The following is a 15,326-nucleotide window of genomic DNA, read 5'->3' on the forward strand; positions in this document are numbered from 1 at the left end:
AAAAATAAGCTTATTTTTTGGATGTAATAAATTTTTTGCCTTAGAATAATTTGCACTTACCTTAGATAACAGGGTGCGTAGCCAAATTATTCAACAAAAAATAAGCACCTTTTAAGCACTCTTCAAGCACTCAAAAATATTTTGAAGCACTTTAAAAAATATCTTAATTAGGCAGGGTTGGAAAGTTTTTCACAATTGACCGTTTTATCTTGTTTTGACAGTCATGTCAAAACAAAAAAAAACCTTTTGGCATTGTTTTTGACATTTGTCAAAAAAATTTAAAATTTTGAATCATGTAAAACGAGTAGCGTTCTCATACGATACGGACTGACAATACGCCGAAATAGATTGAGGTAGAATTAATTGTGAAAACATTGGAGAGAACCATGTGAACTGTGTCTTTTTGCATAATTCGAACATAGTAAAGGAAAAATTTCATTTTAAAAAAGGGAAAATTAAGCACTTTTTAAAAACACCCAATGAAAAAAGCACCTTTAAGGGCTTTTAAAAAACGAAAATAAGCACCTTTAAGCACTTTTTAAAAACGCTACGCATCCTGGATAAATAGAAATTACAAATATTGATTTAAATTTTTTTGTTTATTTAGTTTTTGATTGAATTGGCTTTTTGACCTCCTGCAGTAATTACACTTTTTTTTCTAGAGTCACAAAAGATAACAGGTCTTCGAAAAATCTGCCTCGCCCATCTAAACAACACTGCGCAGCATTGATCACAACCAAATGCTAAAATTTCAATGACATATAAAAGAAAACTATGTTTTACAAACTGGTCCCGCTGACACGATTTAGATGCTATTTTTTATTTGATTTTTAAAAATTTTAACTACTTTATTTCTTGATTTTTCTTTCTTGCTAAGAAATTTCTCCGTAGAATTTTTATTTTTTAAAAATATAATAGGAATTTTTCCTTTCTCGTGAAATGCTATAACTTTCAATGCGTGAAAGCCGCTTAAAATTTTTCTAATTAAATTTTCATTTTAAATTATTTTATGAATTTTGGTTGTTTATTTTGAATCGCGATTAAATTAATTTCTGAAAACTGAATTAACGTATTACTTTTTTTTAAATATAAATTTTAAATTTCTTTTAAATTAAGAAATTTCTGCGCAAAATTTTTATTTTTTAAAAATGCAATAGAAATTTTGTTTTCTCGTGAAATACTAAAACTTTCAATGCGTAAAAGTTGCTTAAAATTTTTCTAATTTAATTTTTCTTTTCAATTATTTTAGGAGTTATTTTATGAATTTTGATTTATTACTTTGAATCGTGATTAGTTTGATCTTTGAAATATGAATTAAGATAGTTATATTACAAAGGTCAATTCAGTTTAAAAAAATTTATGAATGTGCATAGCTACATGTTTAACGTATTGTTGTGTTTTAGATTGTTTCTCTTTTCTTAATTAAATTTAATTCAATTAATTTTATTCATTTATACGAATTTAACATTATAAATCTATATCATGTATAAGTTTAATTAATGTTATAGTCTAAACAAATATTATATTATCAGCATTTTGTAAGGTGCAAGTACATTAAATTTATAATTCAATGAGAACTGATATTTTCTGAAAGTTATTACACATTTATTGATGCTTTGAGTTGAATAAGTTGAATTCATTTGTAAAAAACATTCAATAGCAGCTTGTTCATTCTCAAATTTTTATAGGATATTAAAATTTGAAATCTACATTATGTAGAAACTTTCAAATTTTTTAGAATCTTTTACTGAAAAGAAATAAAATATTTATTGAACACCATATCGTAACTTGCAAACCTGATATCTGAAAAAAAGAAAGAAACAATAATTACCTTTAAAGATGTAAATTGGGATTATTCCTTTGCATTTTACATTGCTTTTTGAACTGTTCAAAAATTTTATAATTTGAAACAAAAAAAAGGGGGTGCTCAGCAAGAGAGATAATCAAAACTTTCAAAACTCACTTTTAACTTACTGAAATTTAAAGAAAAAGTTTAAAAAAATAAATTAATTAAAAATTGATTTTTTTTCACTCGAGTGACGCATGTTTTTGCGATCAACTACCTAATCTGCTTTTACGCGGTGGTATTGGGATATCTTTTATATTCTCAGTGATTTTGCTATCTTATAGCTCTATTAAACCAAACATGAGTTTCATTTTTAGCAAGGTTTAATTCATTAAGGAAGGAATCCTTCTGTAATATTTGAAGCCTTGGATACGTAGATTAAGTATCGTCATGCCGCCATCTTGGTAACTGCAACTCTCTTGTGACCGCAACTCTCATTGTAGAACGGAGTTTCTGTTCTTAAACGCCACTTTTTATTGATCAATATTTTCCTATTCTTGAAGATAGCTTAAATATTTATTCTTCTAATTCTTTTTTTTCCTCTGAAATTATATGTTTTATTTTCATTCTATTCAGAGAAAATAATACATTATCAATGAGTTAAAACTTTCTCATTTCGTCTTTCATAATCTGCAATAACTTTTTTTTTCCTAAACTCTTTGAAGTTGGTTTTTAAATGAGGTTAAAAGGGTGGTATGATTTGTGATTAAATCATTATGGACATTATTAGAATGTTCAACAAAAAAAAGTTTTTTTTCTCGATAGTTCAAATCTTTTTCTTTTTAATCAATACCAATTGTTATTTAATCCTTTATAAAAATAAAAAATAAGTTAAAAAAATAAAAAATTGCTCAAACTTTAAGTACAATTAATCAAATTTAAAATGAAAACTTAATGAAACTTAATTAAAATTTTAGATGTAAATAACATAATTGAAAAATATTGTAAAATTGCTGTTTAGTTTTTAAAATACTAAATTAAATAAAAATGTGTTTGTAAATTAAAATCTAAAACATATTATAAATCTTAAACCAATAAATTCACTTGAACAGCATTAATATTTTCGGGAAAGTTTCACATTTTTTTAAAACACAGCAATCTTTATTACCTTATCATCGTCATTTTATTGATATTACAAAACTAAGAGTTAAAGCTATTTAATTTATATAGATTCTCCATGATTGAGATACATTATTTGAGTATTTATATTGCACGGTAAATATTTTAGTTCAATAAATAATTCTTGATATTTAAAAAAATGACAGCTTAATTCTAATTGGATAAAGTTAAACAATCAAACTGTGAGGCATATAAAAGAAAAAATGAATATATATTTTACTGAATTAGTACAAATGTATTTAAATTGTATTCAATTTGATTCTTCAATAATTTTATGTTTTATTAATCAGTAATAATGTTAATAACATATCTTTAGAGGGGAAAATAATTGCCATAATAGTTAATTTATTGAAATAGACACAATTTTTTTTTTTTTTTTTTTTTTTTTTTGTTCAATAAAACAAAGCAATTCAAATTTTCAATATCATTTCTAAAGACATTTCTCTAAAACTAAAAGGCAAAATTCCATATAATCAAACAAAATAATGAGCGATTTGAAACATAACGTGACAATCGCATTGCATTTTCTCCGTATAATATTTTAACGTACTTAGTATCGTTTGGAGTAAATTCATATCTGCAAATTCTATGAAGCCATACTTTCCATCGTTCTTTATTGTTGATCTCCAACAGGTGGGCGATATAATTTAAAGCCTAATTTTGACTTATTAGAACACCCAAGTGCGCAACAACCTGTCATTATTAATTTAAAATTATGAAACAAATATAGTAAAAAGAAAAGCTAAGTAGAAATAACAGATCAAGTGCAACGATACCTCACCGCTCAAACTAGTCAACAAAATGGTGACAAAATGGTTTATCCGTGTGATCGGCGATAGCTCAACAAAATCGAAAGTTGCACAAAGGTTGCAAGGAAAAGAGTCACGCTATTTAAACTAAGTAAGGACTTTATGCAACATAACAGAGAGATCAACATAACTGAGAGTACATACGTAATCAAAAATCTTAATCTCAACTTTTTTACACATCCACAGAAGCAATAATAACATATAAATAAAGAATTTAAAATGATTTTTTCCCTCAAGGCGTTTGCCGATTTTAGGCAAATTCGAGACCCACGACACTGAGTGATATTTTTTTTCCACGACAGATGTTACTTATAGCACCATTTATTCAAATTGAAAAAAAAAAGTTTTTTGATCTTTTAGACTGAAAATGTGTTTAAATGTGCGTCGCAGAGAATAAGTCTCATTATATATCATCATTGATAACAGTGTTTGATGTTAATATTAAAGCAAAGAAAACTGACGTAAAAATATAAATACTTTTAAAACAAAACTCCTACTATTTCTTTCATATAAATGCATCAACTCAAATACAAATGTAGATGCTACCGATAGCAGCGAGGTCAATGTGGAGCAGCGAAGCGGTGACTCTGTGAAGGCGGAAAACAATGTGGAACCGCGAAACGGTGACTTCGTGTAGGCAAACCAGCTGGTCACTGCAGGCAGCTAGTTTAATAATGTAAGAAAATCAGAGGGGGCTAAAAATTTACAATTATAATATTATTCAATTTTGAAAAACACAATAGTTAATATCAATCAGATTTTTAACATAATTCCTAACTATCATGTACCTTAAAAACTAACAAGCTTGCATGATTTATTTTAAAATAATTTATAAAAGCAAAGTGGTTATTATTTATACTGTATAGCAATTTGTTGAGTTGATTGAAAAGAAAAACAACTTGAACTTGAAATATTATTTTTCTAAAATAAGTTAATGGAGTGACGTGTTAAAATTTATTTGCTCAACGAAACTATATATGAACACCTGTCAAGTCGTCGCGGAGAAAAACAAAACTGCATTATACAGCTTGTATAGCATCCAAACTAATATATGATTTGCACGCAAAACTGATTGTAATTGCGCATGAAAGTCAGGTTGGAATTTACTTCAATAATATGAGAAATATAAGTTATATGAATTTATGTTTTACGTACAGATTCAAAAAAATTTACGTGAGTTAAAAATTCTGAAAAAATTCGTAAAAAGTTGTAACTATAGGAAGTTGTTCCAGTAAGTTAAAATGAATACTAATAAAAATGATTCAATACATGTCAAACGCTTAAATTTCTATTTTCTAAACGAAATATTTCAAAATTAATTTAACTAACAAAATATTGTAAATCAATTTTTAAATAAAAGAGAATTGTTCTTGAAAATGCTTAATTCAATATTGTTGTTCCAGTATTAAAAAAAAAACAACGACTTTTTATTTATATTTTCTATAAGAAATAATAGTTTCCATATTTTTTCAAACTTAAAAACTATAGCTTAAGAATAACTTATAATCTCTAAGATATGTTATTTAATCCATAAATAATATTTAATGCGAAAAAGAACATTATTTTTCTTCATCAAATTCAATAAATGTCATATTTTCATCATATTTTTTCAATTCGCAATTTATGCTATAGAATAAAATCGGACATATCGGTTGAGAAAAATCTGGAAACTTATTTTAGTATATTTCTTAAAATAAATATTAAAACGAGTTTTTGTAAATATTTATAATCGGCGTTAACAGACTCGTGTTGGCTCAGGGGAAAGAACACTCGTCTCCCTATGAGGTGGTGCCCCGGGTTCGTATCCCAGCGATGACTGGTCGAAACGAATTCCGCACCCGGCTCACACCGACTATAGAACTGACATAAAATATACTCAGTGGTAGACGAATTATGGATTAGAGACCCCTTGCCGTCAGACTAACCGTGGAAGAGTTTCGTGGTTTTCCTCTACATGTAACGCAAATGAGGGTTAATTCCATTGAAAAGTCGTCCACGAAGACAAATTTCTCCTAATATTTCATCCAGTTCTCCTCTGGATTGGGTTCAAAATCACAAGGCTACGGAGTTGAACATTAGCAGTTGTATGCTCAAAAATTGAGTTGGCTGTTTAACGACGGTTACAAAAATTAAAAAAAAAAAAAAATCTACTTTAACAGCCTTTTAAAAACTAAAGTTAGAAATTTAAAATTAGAAAACGATTTTGAAATTACACCTTTCTTGCAAAACTTTTTAACTTATTTTTTATTACATTTTAAGACGTTTATTCTGTTTAACTATTTTATTCTTATAAGCTGTGTATTATAGATTGGAAAAGTTAATGTTTTATGAATGTTTATGTTTGGTGACAGCAGCTGTTTAAGATCAAAAGTTTAAAATTTCAGATTAGAAAACGATTTTAAAAATGCCCATTTTTTAACGACCGTTTTTTTTTTTTTTTAAATTTCATTTCTTATTAGATTTTATGACTCTTTTTTTTTTAAAAAAAAATAATGCTTAAAAATATAATTTTATCAATATAAGAATTATTATATTGAAAAACATATCTTCAAGATTTTAGTGCTTAACTTTCTTTTGAGATTCACGAAAATCGAGTTTAACTGTAAAAAGGCAGAAAGTGGCTATACTGCGCTAAACGTAAATCATAGTTATACAAACTTTAAGTAAGATGATCAAACGGTGTTTTAATCCAAGTCTGATGGAAAGAAAACGCAAGAAATATAGAAGAAGGAAAAGGATACCTTCGGGTCTCAAGATTACAAAAACAACATGCGTGCAGCGTTACTCCTTTAATTCCAAGACTACTCCCTATTGGAGTGAACTAATTCATATGTTTTGAGGAGGAAGAAAGGAATGGGATAAATATAGACATTTTTCTGAAACAAACACATAAAATTTATTTAAGATTTCAGAATTTGGAAGTCGAAAATAAAACATTACGTTTCTAATAATAAATGCATTGAAAAGCATTTCCACCTTTCGAGCTAACTACACTTTATAATAATTTTCATCTTCTATTATTACATTCATTCACTTATTTTCTATTATTGTATTCAGTGCTTAGAGGTAGCAATGAATTATACACAATTTAGAAGAAAAAAATCAGTGTAGGAAATATCGGGCAATGACTCTTACACTTAAAAAAATTATCAGTGTTAGGAATACCGGACAATTGTACTTTACTTTTTAAAAAAACATCAATGATGTACAGGTATAGGACAAAATAATAGGAACACCTGTGAAAGAATGGAGTCGTTCTCGATCGTTCAATAAGCGGCAGGCACGCGTCGCAAGAATGTGCCACCTAGTGGTGATGAAAGGCAAGGTGTCTGTCTAGCACTTGGCAGTGTGGGATTTGCATGAGAAAAATCTGTTTCTAGCAAAACGAGATTATGTCCGACCTCTCTGACCTTAAAAGAGGCATGATAATCTGAGCTCGCCTGGCTGGAGCGTCCGTTTCCAGAACAGCGAACCTTGTAGATGTTTCAAGGACCACTGAATCAAGGACTCTGTCGGCATACACAAAGTTGGGTAAGGTTTCTTCGGCGAGGCACAACAGCGGCAGTTGTCAGACCGTGATAGACGGGTGTTGAAGAGGATAGTCGCTCGAAAACGCAAGACTACACTGCCGGTGATAACACCCGAGATGAATACCCACCTTCAGAACCCTGTATCCATAAAAACTATTCAACGGGAGTTGCATGCTGCTAACATTTATGGTAGAGTAGCTATTCCAAAACCGTTAGTTTCAGAGCGGAATGCTTTGAAGAGACTATAGTGGTGCCAAGACCACCTAAAATGGACACAACTGCAATGGGAACAAGTCATCTGGTCTGATGAATCCTCTTTTACACTATTCCAAACCACCGGACGTGTGTTCGTGTGGCCAACGCCGGCAGAAGCATTTCATGTTGACTGCTTGATTCCAACCGTGAAACATGGAGGTGGTTCTGTGATGGTGTGGGGCGCTATATCTGTCCGTGGATTGGGGCCTCTCGTTGTCTTGAGGGGGTGGTCAAAGGGGACCATTACCAAAGCATTCTTGCAGATCATCTTCACCCTATGCTTCATACTCTCTTTCCGGGAGAACGTCCTGTGTTCCAAGATGACAACGCCCCTGTTCACACGTCTCACTGTGTTCAAACATGATTAAATGAGCATAATGATGAAGTGGACCTTCGAACGTGTTGTCCTCAGTCCCCTGATCGCAATATCATTGACCCTTTGTGGGGTTTTTGGAGAAAAAAGTTCGTGCTCGGTTTCCTCCTCCACGCACACTCTCTGATCTCGAGACAGCCCTGCAAGAGAAATGGCTGCAAATTCCAATGAACTTTGTTCAAGATCTTTATTTGTGAACCCCACGTCGAATGCAAGCTGTCATTCAGGCCAAAGGTGGCCCAACTCCTTATTAATAAAATATTTTCATTTTTTCACAGGTGTTCCTATTATTTTGTCCTATACCTGTATATACAATGCATTTTATACCTTTCTACGCATGCAAAAGAAAGGCAATAATCTTGTCTCCATAGGAAGGTAGCTGGGAGTTTAAAGCGCTCTTTTTATTTTGTAAACTTGACCCGCGTTTTCATAAAGGAGGATGCCTCCAAAGGGGTCAACAATAAATTCGAATAATAAAGAAATTTTGATTTTTCTCTTAGTTAAATTCTTTTTAAAGATGAATATAGGAACCTTTTGACCAATAAGTTACCACATTGGAAAACACGAATATATAATTAAAAAATAAATACACAAATTCGAGATATGTTATTACATTATATTAGGCATATCGAGAAATAAATTTCAATTCTGTTACAAAGTTCGGCAACTATTGTCACCATTAAGTTTCACATTACAGTGAATAGTATGGAGCTGTTATTTTTTTTTATTATTTTTTGTTTAATTTTTATTCAATTTGAAATCTTAAAGGATATACAATATGCCTTAAAACCAAATATATGAAAAATTCTCTTTATAGTACATTTAATGGAGTGAAGGGTGCGAAAACTCTAAACGAATCACTTCAGATCTTAAATAGCGCAAAGGAGAAGCCTGTTATTTCAAAACGAAATTACTAACATTTCATTAAATTCTTTAAAAACTTATAGACAGCACTTACTTGTAAGGTAATCATGCTAATTAATTTTAGCGTTAAACCAACATTGTACGATTATTTTTATTTAGTGGTTTTTAAATTATTATAATACATTTTGAACATTACAAAAATTGGAATGCTTTAATTTGTATCAGTATTATCCTGTGAATCCAATATCTAGAAGGGTATGATTTTTACACAGCACCACCAGAGTTTACAATAGTTAAAGAACCCAACATGAAGAGCATTTGAAAAAAAATGAAAGACATATAAGGTTCTTTTAAATTGGGCGAATAAGTAATTAATCTACAAATTCCTTTTGTACTGTATGCTTAAACAATGCTCTTTTGTACTGTCAACCTAAGAAGATAAGTAATTTGTTACATTAAGAAAAAAATTTTAAAACAAAGATAACATTATTTTCGCTTAAATTTGACTTTTTCATCACAAACAATCATTAGAAAGATGCGGATTCCATTTGCCACCAAATTCCAAAAATAGTTGTGTTTAGGGAAGAGGATGGGCAAACACTAAGGTCGTTGTGCAGAGCTTTTAATCCATTCCTTAAAAGTTCACTCATTGTGGAGAAGTTGGAAACCCTGTACCATAAATTTCAATTTAAATCATCTCCAGGCAAGTCTTACTATCAATCTTAGTTTGAATTTGTATTACTTGAAAATGGTGGTAAGCTTTGTAACAAAAGGGGTACTAATGGGTCAAGAGATTCAAATCTCGGAGTCTGAAATTGTGGCGTAACAGCCACTATAAATATTAAATGCTAATTCACTAGTATATAAGACAAGTTAACTTCAATTCTATATTGAGGTACCTTTTGATAGATGAAGTCTGACATACTCGATAAACTAAAATCCCTTTCAATGGTGACCTGCGGTCGTGATATGTACTTACCAACATCGATGAATGGTCCACATTAAACAGTTGATTTGCTTAAAAATATACTGCTCAAAAAAAAAAAATCCGGTGAAGTGAATAGTCTCCCGGTCAATAAACAATATTGAAGGAAAAAAAATAATCAGCGAAATGCTATAAACAAAAAATGAAGAAAAAGTATAATAAGCAAAAGTGAAATAAAAACTAGTTGTATTCGCTCATCGAATTCTATCACAGATAAAATTCTGGAAGGGGAGTACTGTTGCGTAACAACCACTATAAATATTAAATATCAATTCACTAGTATATAAGACATGTTAACTTTAATTCTATATTGAGGTATCTTTTGATAGATGAAGGTTGACATAGTCGATAAATTAAAATCCCTTCAAAATAATTATATTTGATCAAAATTCCCAATTATTGGAAAAGGCAAGCTTTTCTTTGTCTCGAATGGCAGAAGGACATTCCTGGAAATGAACTAGCTAAAGCTGGATGCTGATAACTTTAGCCATCTTGTCCCTGTTAATATTTTAATATCTGTAATGAAATAAAAAAGAATGATAAAGAGTGAAACTTCTCTTTGCTTTACGTGACTTTTTAAGGTCTATTAAAGGTCTAGTCTTTAAGATCTGTGATAGATTTAAAGAAGGGGGGAAGGGCAACTACACAGCATCGCTGCCTCTTCTTCCTTCAACAGCCCTCTGAGTACAAAGATGAACTTTATGAATGTTGACTATTGCTTATTATGTTCGGTCCTTAGTAATATGAAATTCAAGTTGACAATTTTTTTTTAACAGATTTGAACTGTATTGGGCTACTAGAGAGAAGATCTGGTCTTTAGTCTTTTCCAAGACGTAGAAGAAAAAAAAAAGATTATCTTTGAGCAAAGCTTGCTTGTTTGCAACTCCTTCCGAAAATTTAGTTCCAACATACACTAGTAAACAAATACGTAATACAGTTCAATATAACATAATCACATTACAAGAATATCCAGCTTTTCTTATTGAATATTGCAAATTAAAGAGTAGCTATATAAACTTTCACAGTTAAAATCGGCCATGATTTTATTTTTATAGATTAGAGATTAATTCCACCATTGCGTAATCAAAAATATCCATTTGCTATATTTTTTTTTTGTCCTTCTAAAGACGTTTATTTGGTTTATTTTCTGCCATGTATTTCATTGAAAGAAATACAAAAATATCATTATGTATGGTCTATTTTGTTATTATCTTATAGTTTATATTAGTCATTATTATCCATTACTATGCTATAGGTAATTATTTTGACATCGATTACTATTTATAACGATACTTAGGGCCCCACATCAAGTCCCGCTTCTTCTTATTTTATTTTGAAACAGGGAAAGAATTCCAAAAAAAAGAAGAAAAAAAGATAATGAGAAATACATGCCCAATTAATTTCACTGAAACCTAATCTGGTAAAGAAAAATCAACGAATTGAGTCATTACTTTTGAATTTGCAAATAAAATAGTTTATTTTGTGATACATTATTAAAAAAGGATTTTGAAAAGAATTATTGATAAAAAAAATATAGTCCAGTCATAATTATTAAGGAAGTTATCACAAATTAAACTTTAAAAAACTCTCACAAATTTTATAAAATCAGATTTAAATTGAATATGCAATAAATTTAGTATGATAATTATACTAATTATTCCATTGAGATGAAAATTTTTTAGAAATAGATTCAAAATGTTTATTTCATGAGGTGTTGATTGGAGGTTGATCAAGATAGCAAGTACTAAAATCTACTAAATTTTTGCTCCAATGCCACCAAAATTCAACTTCAGAGTAATATATCACAATTAAATTTAAGAAATTTATTAGTAAAAACTACCGAAAAATATTAACTTTCTTAAGAATAAACTTAACTGAAGTGAAAAAAAGGTAAAAAAATATGATTATACTGATAGCTTTATTAGAGATAGAATATAATTTAAACATGTGCATTATACACAGCTTCAATATACGAGTACAAATAAATTAATAGTCACCTAATGCAATAAAAATTGAAATATATATAAAACACAATGAGTTTTTAAAACAATATAAAAAAATCTACACAATATATCATAAAACAAGATTTTTCAAATTAAATTTCATGACTAATTGATCACAGGATTCTTGATATAGTATTCAACATTGAAATATATAAATTATAAAAATACTATTTTAAACAGAATGTAAAGTATTTATGGATCGCTTAACCAAAATACTCAATAGTTCAAATTATCAACGTTTGAATTAAAAAGAGTCGAGTGTATTACCACTGAGCTTGTTCAGCATCAAAATAAAAAAAAATTTAAAAAATGCTTTCTTCATCTAAATAGGAGCTAATATTTTTTTTTCTAACACAGACCACTATTGAACCACTATCTTGGCTATAAAATATGCAAATTGTAAATGAAACAAATAAGAGACTCTTCACATCATGCATTGCAATTTGTTAAAAATAAAGTTTAGAGTTTTTGTAATTAATATGAGGATATAATAGCACACATGGACACCCCAATTCAAGCTCAAAGCTAAAATTTTGTTAGAAAGAGTTGTGCTCAAAATAATGTGTTTAACTAGTTAATAAAATTTAAATTTTACCAGCTAAAATGTACATTCAAAACGTATAAGAGATTTTGTGAAAAGAACTATTTAGTTATGAGAATTTTACACATAGTTGATTACTATTTTGTCAAGTTGAAAAATACTGATCTCTACTATTAAGCTATTGCTTTGATCACAAATGCAATGAACAGGCACTTAGAAATTTTTCACACACAATTACTTTCAATAGCTATTTAGACAAAGTTATTAAACATTGAAAAGAGGACTAAAGAGAGGCCAGCATAGACATAGAAAGTCCCATTTTGACCTGCATTTTTTCCCCCATGGAAAAACGACCACAAAAACACATATCACATAAAAAAATATTAATTTTTAAAAATAAGTAAATTTGGAAAAATAAATATAAATACTTTCAAAATATAATGATAAATAAAAAAATTATATGTATATGATAGTCACTTTAAAATTTAAAAAAAAAAATTACATTAACCTAAAACATGAAATAGAAATGCAAGGAAAAAAAAATCTAAATTTTACCACTTTTTTTTTATTATTTTTCTCCCCATGCTGATAGGGGAGAAACATGTTCTCATTTGAAAAACCATTAGAGAGATACATTTAAGTTGTGGAAAAATAAGTTTTTAAAAATAAGTAAATTTGACAAAAAATGTTAATAAATATTTTAATAATAAAAAATAATATTTTTAAATTAAAATAAGTATAAAAAATTCACCTTGATTAGCTTTGATATTTTAACCTTAAAATCACAAAGCAATGCTTAACTCTTAATCACTTAAAGCATAGAACACAAATGAAATGAAAAAAACTTTATCACATGTTTTTAGAAATCACAGATATACATAAAAAGAAATAATCACATATATATTTTTTTAACTTAATATCTTGCAATAAAAACAAATTCAAGTGTGACAAAATTTATAAATTATGAGAAAAAATAATATAAATTTATATAAAATATACATTGTTAAATTTTAAAAATTATAATAGCTAATACCAACCTAGTATAACATAATTAAAAACATCTTAAAATATCACAGATGACACACAAAACAAAAAATATATAATACATATTTTTAAAATACAAAGTGCTCATGAATGAAGTAAACATTTTTACAAGAACACAATCTTATAAATAAGAAGTGCAGTAGTATTTGTTGTAACTGATAACAAAAATTGTTTGTTCTTTTATATTTTGGTCACTTAAAAATCAACGAATTCACAATCGGACAAAAAATTCATAAAATGTAGTTTAAAACAAAGTTTTTGGTAACACAGAAAAATTTAATCACATTTTACACGAATTTTTATAAGCAACCTGTTGCAAGTATAAATCTTACTTGAATACATTTTTTGAAGAATTTGAAAAAAAGGAGAAATGGAAAAAAAAGAAGAAATGGGGAAATAAATTTTTTTTAGAAGACTTGAAGAAGTAAACAATTTTAAAACTAATGCACTAAAGTATGCCAAACTAAAAGTTTTTTTTGCAAAAGTCACAGATCCCACTTTTTGCTTCCAAATGCAGTTCAGATTCAAACAATTCTAAAGCACTTTTCATTTTTGTTCTAGATGCATTTGAAGTATTTTTATGATTTTTTAAAAAACTCTTTGCACCTCCCATTAACACTGCTGTTATTTTTCAAAGCTTTTTTCGCAAAACTGCAAATTTCACTAACAGAACTGGCTCCAATAAATCTGATTTTCGATATCTTATATTTTTAACATAATTTAGATTAATTTCTAAGATATCTTTGGCTTAAATAATCATTTAAAAATATTCATTAATATAATGGTCTTGTTTCAAAAATCCTTGTAAAATACCAAGCAAGAGCATCTTTCAAACAAATTCTTAAAAAGGTTAAATTAAAAATCTTAAAAGGGTACGATACATAATATGGTAGAATAAGGTACTATACTATAAAGGGTATTTTAAATTTTTTAAAATTTTATTATTAGAAAAAATATCAAGCCTACATTTTTAATTTAAAAGGATGAGTTTTAACATTATGGATATGGATATTGTTTAACTTCACCTGTTAGTTAATAGTCGGAATAATCACAACTATTATACATGTAAAACGTTTTAATTCTTGAAGTAAATTTGTTACTTTTGTATTTTTGCCCGATTACCTCTGGGCTGTTGCCAAAATAGTACTATAGTTCTAAATAAATGCCATGGAGGGGCTTCCCCGGGGCTCTCGGCTGGTGCGTGTGCCAGATACTCTTCGTCCACCTCTGGCTGTGTGGGAGACTGTCACGACGACAAATTGAAAATTTTCCCCGCATACCCGTATTTGGGGGGGGGGTCGGGGACTTAACCTTAACATTACGGATATAGGGATTTAGCTACCTGAAGAGACTCCCTTGCTTGTGATTCAACAACAAGAAGCCAAAACTATGTTTAAGGTTATATCAATACATGATGAATTTTAACTCAAAAACAAGTGTTATCTATTGCAGTTTGTCATCATCCTATTCTATCATTATACTCACACATCATAGTTCTTTAGTCTGAATGAACTTTCCTCAAGAAAGATCAGCATAAACTTCACTTTATATTAAAAACTATCCATTCAATATTGAACACTCTGCATATCACAGTAAAAACAATTGTCAATAAGTAGAGAATGTAAAACAAAATAAAAAATATATATATTTTCATAATGCAAATAAATTTAATTTTACAAGAAAATTTCATTTATAAGAATGATATGGGTTTAAAGTTCACTTTAACCCCCTTGCTTATCAGCAAATAGACTATAAAATGTAGGTACTGAGAAATTCTTTACTTGCAGGGCTAACAGATAATTTTTAATAAAAAATAAAAAAAGAAAAATTCATTTATTCTTATCTTTTTAGATAGAAAAATATTTGGAAATTAATATAATTTTCAATATAAGGAATTATGTAAATTTAAGAGTCTAAAGTGTTTAAATAAGCCTTTTTTCAATATTTTTACTTGTTT

Source organism: Parasteatoda tepidariorum, chromosome 3, assembly GCF_982258835.1.
Source record: "Parasteatoda tepidariorum strain Cologne lab strain chromosome 3, Ptep-v5.0, whole genome shotgun sequence".
Classification (NCBI taxonomy): Eukaryota; Metazoa; Arthropoda; class Arachnida; order Araneae; family Theridiidae; genus Parasteatoda; species Parasteatoda tepidariorum.